Source organism: Zalophus californianus, chromosome 4 (genome assembly GCF_009762305.2).
Source record: "Zalophus californianus isolate mZalCal1 chromosome 4, mZalCal1.pri.v2, whole genome shotgun sequence".
Classification (NCBI taxonomy): Eukaryota; Metazoa; Chordata; class Mammalia; order Carnivora; family Otariidae; genus Zalophus; species Zalophus californianus.
In genome coordinates this window covers 103,011,725-103,021,480 of record NC_045598.1, presented here as the reverse complement: position 1 = coordinate 103,021,480, position 9,756 = coordinate 103,011,725, and the positions used below count along the sequence as shown (strand labels likewise).

Genomic DNA, 9,756 nt, shown 5'->3' with positions numbered 1-9,756 from the left:
TGGGTATTTACCACAAAGATACAAATGTAGGGATCCGAAGGGGTACGTGCACCCCAATGTTTATAGCAGCAATGTCCACAATAGCCAAACTGTGGAAAGAGCCAAGATGTCCATCGAGAGATAAATGGATAAAGAAGAGGTGGTATATATACCCAATGGAATATTATGCAGCCATCAAAATGAATGAGATCTTGCCATTTGCAAGGATGTGGAGGGAACTGGAGGGTGTTATGCTGAGTGAAATAAATCAATCAGAGAAAGACATGTATCATATGACCTCACTGATATAAGGAATTCTTAATCTCAGGAAAGAAACTGAAGGTTGCTGGAGTGGTGGGGGGTGGGAGGGATGGGGTGGTTGGGTGGTAGACATTGGGTAGGGTATGTGCTATGGTGAGCGCTGTGAATTGTGCAAGACTGTTGAATCACAGATCTGTACTTCTGTAACAAATAATGCAACATATGTTAAGAAAAAAGAAAAAGAAGAAGATAGCAGGAGGGGAAGAATGAAGGGGAGTAAGTCGGAGGGGGAGACGAACCATGAGAGATGATGGACTCTGAAAAACAAACTGAGGGTTCTAGAGGGGAGGACAGTAGGGGGATGTGTTAGCCTGGTGATGGGTATTGAAGAGGGCACATTCTGCATGGAGCACTGGGTGTTATGCACAAACAATGAATCATGGAACACTACATCAAAAACTAATGATGTAATATATGGTGATTAACATAACAATAAAAAAATTAAAGAAAAACTACTTACCACTAACTTTTGCCAAAAGCTTTGGATTTCTGACTTTGTGGCAGGGCTTCCTGTTTTCTACTCTAGTTTTCCCAGACTGGAAAGGATAATCCCTCGTAAAACAGGCTATCAATTCAATGTATCATGACAGAGACCTGCCATTCCAGGACGTGCTTTGAGTATACTCATTGCCCAATACAAGAATCAAAAATCTTTCTTCAATCTCTCAATGGATTCATTTTTCTAGAATGGACATGTATAAATGTTTGTGGACTGACAACTTTGGAGTAACCATGTAATCTCTCTCTAAGCAGCTGTTTTGAGATTCCTCAGAGTACAAACACAACTCAAGGGCAACAGACTGAATAGAAATTGTTAGAAATGAAAAATAATTAATTCTCTCATGTATTCATTAAAGTCATGGCTATCATCTTTGCCCAGCATACAATGAGGAGATAGCTTCTTTTCTCTTCTGGGACATATGCAAGTGAATTTCAGTACCAGATTTTTTGTTAGGAATTGTGGGTATTGAATACTGGAAATCTGCTAAGAGAATAAATTTCAGGCAGTCTTATCACACACACATAAAAGTTGGTAACTACATGAGGAGATGATATGTTAATTAGCTTGACTATAGTAACCATTTCACTATGTATATGTATATCAAATTATCACCGGGGCGCCTGGGTGGCTCAGTCGTTAAGCGTCTGCCTTTGGCTCAGGTCATGATCCCAGGGTCCTGGGATCGAGCCCCGCATCAGGCTCCCTGCTTCTCGGGAAGCCTGTTCTCCCTCTCCCACTCCCCCTGCTTGTGTTCCCTCTCTCGCTGTGTCTCTCTCTGTCAAAGAAATAAATAAAATCTTTTAAAAAAATTATCACCTTGCATACCTTAAATACACACAATTTTTAAATGTTCCAAAAATTAATAAGCATGGTACTTTAATAAAGTAACTGAAGGATTATATAAATAAAGGTGATCAACTGGAAAGAGAAAGGAGAAAGAAAGAAAGAAAGAAAGAAAGAAAGAAAGAAAGAAAGAAAGAAAGAAAGAAAGAAAGAAAGAAAGAAAGAAAGAAAGAAAGAAAGAAAGAAAGGAAGAAAGGAAGGAAGAAAGGAAGGAAGGAAGGAAGGAAGGAAGGAAGGAAGGAAGGAAGGAAGGAAGGAAGGAAGGAAGGAAGGAAGAAATAGGAAGGGGAAAGAGAGAAAGAAAGAGAGAAAGATTGATTCAGGGGGTATCTGGATGGCTCAGTTGGTTAAGCACCTGATTCTTTTTTTTTAAGATTTTATTTATTTATTTTTGAGAGAGAGAGTACTCGAGCAGGGAGAGGGGGAAGGGGGGCAGGGAGAGGGACAAGCGGACTCCCCGCTGAGCACAGAGCCCAATGCCAGGCTTGATCGCAAGACCCTGAGAGCATGACCTGAGCTGAAACCAAGAGTCAACTTCCCAACCCACTGGCCCCCTAGGCACCCCAAGCATCTGACTCTTGATTTCGGCTCAAGTTATGATCCCAGGTCTTGGGACTGAGCCCCACCTTGGGCTCTTGTTCTCAGTGGGGAGTCTGTTTGAGGATTCTCTCCCTGTCCCTCTGCCCCCCACCCCCACTCTCTCTCTCTCTCTCTCAAACAAATAAATAAATCTTTAAAAGAAAGAAGAAAAATTCTGATATTACTACAAAATCTACCTTCTCTAGCCAGCTTACTCAGGGCACCCTTGACTTACTTGTTTCACAAGCTGTAGATGATGGAGTTCAACAAGGGGGTCACAACACAGAAAAGCACAGAGACAAGGATGTCTATGTCTGGGTTGTAGCCTACTTTGGGTTGTCATAGTTGAAGTCAGCTGTCCCAAAGAAGGTCACCACCACAGTGAAGTGAGATGCCCAGATAGAGCCCTTGTTTCTGCCCTGAGGGAATCCTAAGGATGGCAGAGATGATGAGTATGTAACACATTGCAGTAAACAGGCAGGGTTTAGGCCAGTGGTGGTGCTGGCAACACGGAGCACAGACTCACTGAGAAAGATGTCTGAGCAGGAGAGCTCCAGGAGCAGTGGAATGTCACAGAGAAAGTGGCTGATCTGGTTGAACCCACACAGAGTGAACGTGACTGCCATCACTGAATGTGTCACAGAATTGTCTAGGCTACACAGCCAAGTTCCAGTCAACCAATACATGCAGACCTTTGGAATCATGAGAGGCAGACAGTTAAAGAGGTGGCAAATGGCTACATAGTGTTCATAAGTTATAGCAGCCAACAAGATTTCCTCAGCACAGGTCACAGGAACATCTGGGAAAGGCAGCCCTCATATGACATGGTCTTCTGGAATAAGTTCACCAGCATAACCAGAATGGTGGTGGACAAGTAGCAGAAGTTCAAGAAGCTCAAGTTGCTAATAATACAGTAGAGTGTGGAGGACAGGACTGACTCTACTGTTAATGTGAAAGCACTTCCCAGAAGAGTTATCAGATAAATGATCAAGAAGACCAAGAAGAATAGGCTTTGTAATTCAGGATGGTTGGGAAATCCTGGAAAGATAAATGCAGTGACCACAGTTCAATTTTCCATTTCTTTGAGCTCTTTCTTAATTGAAATGAAAAATAGGGAAGAAAACGAAAAGACAATGAGATATAGTGACAAACACTGGGAGAGCTAACTAACTCTTACTCATCCTTTGGTGGATGAGATGGCATCTCTTCTAAATAGCGTAACTCGACACTGACACTGGAATATATGCAACCCCCTCACTGCTGTGCTCCTTTGCCCTATGTTTACTTGTCATGCCTATCACTATTAGCTATTAGCCTGTGAGCCTCCCTACTAGTCTGTAAGTTCTATTATCTCTCTCTTTATATGTACCCTGTAAAACTTCTGTTAAAAGGAAGAAAAGAAGGAACTTCAGTCTTCAGCAATAACACTGCAAAAACAACAGCTGATGAATTAAATTAGAACCGGTATACTTTTCCTCCCAACCTTCCTCTTTCCTGGAATGAAGTCGCAATAACAAATTCTAACTTAGTGTGAAATAGCCTCCATGACCTTTGCCTCCTGGTGTTACTCACACAAATATGTTACAATATGTGACAGAAAGGATTTGTAGGTGTAATTAAGATTATTAATCACATGTTTTTATGATACGGAGATTACGTGTGTGGGACTAATATAATTACACAAACCCTTAAAAGCAGAGCAGAAGATGAAGTCGGAAATTTGGATCACAAATAGGATTCCAGGTGTCAGTTTTGGCTTGAAGATGAAGGGGGCAACATGTTAAGAAAAAGGTAACATTGGTTCTCAAATCACAAGAAACTAAATTTTGTTAACAACTTGAATAAACATGGAAGGGTAATCTTCCCCAAAATCTCTAAATAAGAGTCCAGCTCAGCTGACACCTTGATTTTAGCTTGAGTCATGCTCATGCTGTACCTGTACTTCTGTGAAACAGAAGACTCAGTTGAGCCATGCTATGCCTGGACTTCTGACACACAGAACTGTAAGGTAATAAGTGAGTGTTTAAACCACTAAATTTGTGGTAATTTTTTATGGTACCAATAGAAAATGAATACACTGATCATCTCACTTGCTGTGCAAAACTGATTATTATCAGGGGCTAATTATGACAGACCACCAATCTAGAATCCTCAGAAGTTATTTCATCCAATAAACTCTCAAATCTGTGACCACCCCTCCCTCTGTCTGCTCTTTTTTTCCTTCAGGATACCTGTGGCTAGTACTACTTTTCAAAAAAAAAAAATTGATAAAGGGAATACAAAGGTGAAGTCAAATGCACACTGTTCAGTTTCCTAGTCAGTAGCTCCTGTAAAAGTTTGGGAGGAAGACAAATTTGGAACTGTTAGGTAAGATGATATTTCTGGTTTATTTTAGAGTTTTAATTAGTGTCTTGCCATTCTGCTTTACCATGAACAACAAATGTATGCTAGGCTGTGACATAACCATCGCAAATTCTAAGAAACATTAAAGTTCATTACCTTGCAGCTGAAATCATTTTCTTAGTGAATTGTCTTTAAATGAGGCTTCGTATCTTGGCATAACCATTTTTCATAGAAACTGATAAGCTGTCTCTTTTCCTTAGTGTGAACCAGTGGTCAGCAGCCAAATCCAGCATATCAACATACTTTTTTTTTTATGTAATGTTCCATGATTCATTGTTTGCATATAACACCCAGTGCTGCATTCAATACGTGCCCTCTTTAATACTCATCACCAGGCTAACTCCTCCCCCCACCCTCCTCCCCTCTAGAACCCTCAGTTTGTTTCTCAGTGTCCATAGTCTCTCATGGTTCATCTGCCCCTCCGATTTCCCCCCCTTCATTCTTCCCCTCCTGCTATCTTCTTCTTCTTCTTCTTCTTCTTCTTCTTCTTCTTCTTCTTCTTCTTCTTCTTCTTCTTCTTCTTCTTCTTCTTCTTCTTCTTCTTCTTCTTCTTCTTCTTCTTCTTCTTTTAAACATATAATGTATTATTTGTTTCAGAGGTACAGGTCTGTGATTCAATAGTCTTAACACAATTCACGGCGCTCATCATAGCACATACCCTCCCCAGTGTCTATCACCCAGCCACCCCATCCCTCCCACCCCCACCACTCCAGGAACACTCAGTTTCCTGAGATTAAGAATTCCTCATATCAGTGAGGTCATATGATACATGTCTTTCTCTGACTTATTTCACTCAGCATAATACCCTCCAGTTCCACCCACGTCATTGCAAATGGCAAGATTTCATTCCTTTTGATGGCTGCCTAATATTCCATTCTGTATATATACCACATCTTCTTTATTCATTCATCTGTTAATGGACATCTTGGCTCTTTCCACAGTTTGGCTATTGTGGACATTGTTGCTATAAACAATGGGGTGCTCATACCCCTTCGGATCCTTACATCTGCATTTTTGGGGTAAATACACAGTAGTGCAATTGCTGAGTTGAAGGGAAGCTCTATTTTCAACTTTTTGAGGAACCTCCATATTGTTTTCCAGAGTGGCTGCACCAGCTTGCATTCCCACCAACAGCATAGGAGGGTTTCCCTTTCTCTGCATCCCCGCCAATATCTGTCGTTTCCTGACTTGTTAATTTTAGCCATTCTGACTGGTGTGAGGTGGTATCTCATTGAGGTTTTGATTTGGATTTCCCTGATGCCAAGCGATGTAGAGCACTTTTTCATATGTCTGTTGGCCATTTGGATGTCTTCTTTGGAAAAATGTCTGTTCATGTCTTCTGCCCATTCCTTGATGTATCATTTGTTCTTTGGGTATTGAGTTTGATAAGTTCTTTATAGATTTTGGATACTAGCCCTTTATCTGATATGTCACTGGCAAGTATTTTCTCCCATTCTGTCGGTTGTCTTTTGGTTTTGTGGACTGTTTCTTTTGCTGTGCAAAAGCTTTTTATCTTGATGAAATCCCAAGAGTTCATTTTTGCCCTTGCTTCCCTTGCCTTTGGCGATGTGTCTAGGAAGAAGTTGCTGCGACTGAGGTCACAGAGGTTGCTACCTGTGTTCTCCTTTAGGATTTTGATGGACTCCTGTCTCACGTTTAGGTCTTTCAACCATTCGGAGTCTATTTTTGTATGTGGTGTAAGGAAATGGTCCAGGTTCATTCTTTTGCGTGTGGCTGTCCAATTTTCCCAACACCATTTGTTGAACAGACTGTCCTTTTTCCATTGGACATTCTTTCCTGCTTTGTTGAAGATTAGTTGACCATAGAGTTGAGGGTCCATTTCTGGGCTCTCGATTCTGTTCCATTGATCTATGTGTCTGTTTTTGTGCCAGTACCATACTGTCTTGATGATGACAGCTTTGTAATAGAGCTGGAAGTCCGGAATTGTGATGCCGCCAGCTTTGCTTTTCTTTTTCAACATTCCTCTGGCTATTCGGGCTCTCTTCTGGTTCCATAGAAATTTTAGGATTATTTGTTCCATTTTTTTTGGAAAAGTGGATGGTATTTAGATGGGGATTGCATTGAATGTGTAGATTGCTCTAGGCAGCATTGACATCTTCACAATATTTGTTCTTCCAATACATGAGCATGGAACATTTTTCCATTTCTTTGTGTCTTCCTTAATTTCTTTCATGAGTATTTTATAGTTTTCTGAGGACAGATCCTTTGTCACTTTGGTTAGATTTATTCCTAGGTATCTTATGGTAAATGGGATCGACTCCTTAATTTGTCTCTCTTCTGGCTTGTTTTTGAAAGTGTAGAGGAATGCCACTGATTTCTGTGCATTGATTTTATATCCTGCTACTTTACTGAATTCCTGTATGAGTTCTAGCAGTTTTGGGGTGGAGTCTTTTCGGTTTTCCACATAAAGTATTATATCATCTGCAAAGAGTGAGAGTTTGACTTCTTCTTTGCCAATTTGGATGCCTTTTATTGTTGCCTTTTTGTTTTCTGATTGCTGTGGCTAGGACGTCTAGTACTATGTTGAATAGCAGTGGAGATAGTGGACATCCCTGCCACATTCCTGACCCTAGGGGGAAAGCTCTCAGCTTTTCCCCATTTAGAATGATATTCGCTGTGGGTTTTGCTTAGATGGCAATGATATTGAGGTATGTACCCTCGATCCCTATACTCTGAAGAGTTTTCATTAAGAAAGGATGCTGTACTTTGTCAAATGCTTTTTCTGCATCTATTGAGAGGATCATATGGTTCTTGTTCTTTTTTTGTTAATGTATTGTATCACGTTGATTGATTTGCGGATGTTGAACCAAACTTGCTGCCCAGGGATAAATCCCATTTGGTCGTGGTGAATAATCCTTTTAATGTACTGTGGGATCCTATTGGCTAGTATTTTGGTGAGAATTTTTGCATCCATGTTCACCAAGGATATTGGTCTGTAATTCTCCTTTTTGATGGGGTCTTTGTTTGGTTTTGGGATCAAGGTAATGGTGGCCTCATAAAATGAGTTTGGAAGTTTTCCTTCCATTTCTATTTTTTGGGACAGTTTCAGAAAAATAGGTATTAATTCTTCTTTAAATGTTTGGTGGAATTCCCCTGGGAAGCCATCTGGCCCTGGGCTTTTGTTTCTTGGGAGATTTTTGATGACTGCTTCAATTTCCTTAGTGGGTATAGGTCTGTTCAGGTTTTCTATTTCTTCCTGGTTCAATTTTGGTAGTTGATACATCTCTAGGAATGCACCCATTTCTTCCAGGTTATCTAATTTGCTGGCATAGAGTTGCTCATAATATGTTCTTATAATTGTTTGTATTTCTTTGGTGTTGGTTGTGATCTCTCCTCTTTCATTCATGATTTTGTGGATTTGGGTCATTTCTCTTTTCTTTTTGATACGTCTGGCCAGGGGTTTATCAATCTTGTTAATTCTTTCAAAGAGCCAGCTCCTAGTTTCGTTGATCTGTTCTACTGTTCTTTTGGTTTCTAGTTCATTGCTTTTTGCTCTGATCTTTATTATTTCTCTTCTCCTGCTGGGTTTAGGCTTTATTTGCTGTTCTTTCTCCAGCTCCTTTAGGTGTAGGGTTAGGTTGTGTATTTGAGACCTTTCTTGTTTCTTGAGAAAGGCTTGTATTGCTATATACTTTCCTCTCAGGACTGCCTTTGCTGCATCCCAAAGATTTTGAACAGTTGTGTTTTCATTTTCATTGGTTTCCATGAATTTTTTTAATTCTTCTTTAATTTCCCGGTTGACCCATTCATTCTTTAGTAAGATGCTCTTTAGCCTCCATGTATTTCAATTCTTTCCGACTTTCCTCTTGTGATTGAGTTCTAGTTTCAAAGCATTGTGGTCTGAAAATATGCAGGGAATGATCCCAATCTTTTGGTACCGGTTGAGACCTGATTTGTGACCTAGGATGTGATCAGTTCTGGAGAATGTTCCATGGGCACTAGAGAAGAATGTGTATTCTGTTGCTTTGGAATGGAATGTTCTGAATATGTCTGTGAAGTCCATTTGGTCCAGTGTGTCATTTAAGTCTTTATTTCCTTGTTGATCTTTTGCTTAGATGATCTGTCCATTTCAGTCAGGGGGGTGTTAAAGTCCCCTACTATTATTGTATTGTTTTCAATGTGTTTCTTTGCTTTTGTTATTAATTACCTTATGTAATTGGCTGCTCCCATGTTAGGGGCATAGATATTTATAATTGTTAGATCTTCTTGTTGGATAGACCTTTTAAGTAGGATATAGTGTCCTTCCTCATCTCTTATTACAGTCTTTATTTTAAAATCTAATTTGTCTGATATAAGGATTGCCACCCCAGCTTTCTTTTGGTGTCCATTAGCATGGTCAAAGGTTTTCCACCCCTTCACTTTCAATCTGGGGGTGTCTTTGGGTCTAAAATGAGTCTCTTCCAGACAGCATATTGATGGGTCTTGTTTTTTAATCCAATCTGATAGCCTGTGTCTTTTGATTGGGGCATTTAGCCCATTTATATTCAGGGTAACCATTGAAAGATATGAATTTAGTGCCATTGTATTGCCTGTAAGGTGACTGTTACTGTATATGTCTCTGCTCCTTTCTGATCTATGCTGCTGTTAGGGTCTTTCTTTGCTTAAAGGACCCCTTTCAATATTTCTTGGAGGGCTGGTTTCGTGTTTGCAAATTCCTTTAGTTTTTGTTTGTCCTGGAAGCTTTTTATCTCTCCTTCTATTTTCAATGACAGCCTCGCTGGATATAGTATTCTTGGCTGCATATTTTTCTTGTTTATTGCTCTGAAAATATCATGCCAGTCCTTTCTGACCTGCCAGGTCTCTTTGGATAGGTCTGTTGCCAATCTAATATTTCTACCATTATAGGTTACAGATCTCTTCTCCTGAGCTGCTTTCAGGATTTTCTCTTTGTCTCTGAGACTCGTAAGTTTTACTATTAGATGTCGGGGTGTTGACCTATTTTTATTGATTTTGAGAGGGGTTCTCTGTGTCTCCTGGATGTTGATGCCTGTTTCCTTCCCCACATTAGGGAAGTTCTCTGCTATAATTTGCTCCAATATACCTTCTGCCCCTCTCTCTCTTTCTTCTTCTTCTGGGATCCCAATTATTCTAATGTTGTTCCATCTTAT

General features: G+C 40.1%; 1 pseudogene; it reads right to left on the bottom strand.

The window, feature by feature from the left end:
• Positions 1 to 1,166: 1,166 nt before the first annotated feature.
• Positions 1,167 to 3,302, bottom strand: LOC113916165 (annotated as a pseudogene).
• Between the last annotated feature and the right edge of the window lie 6,454 nt (positions 3,303 to 9,756).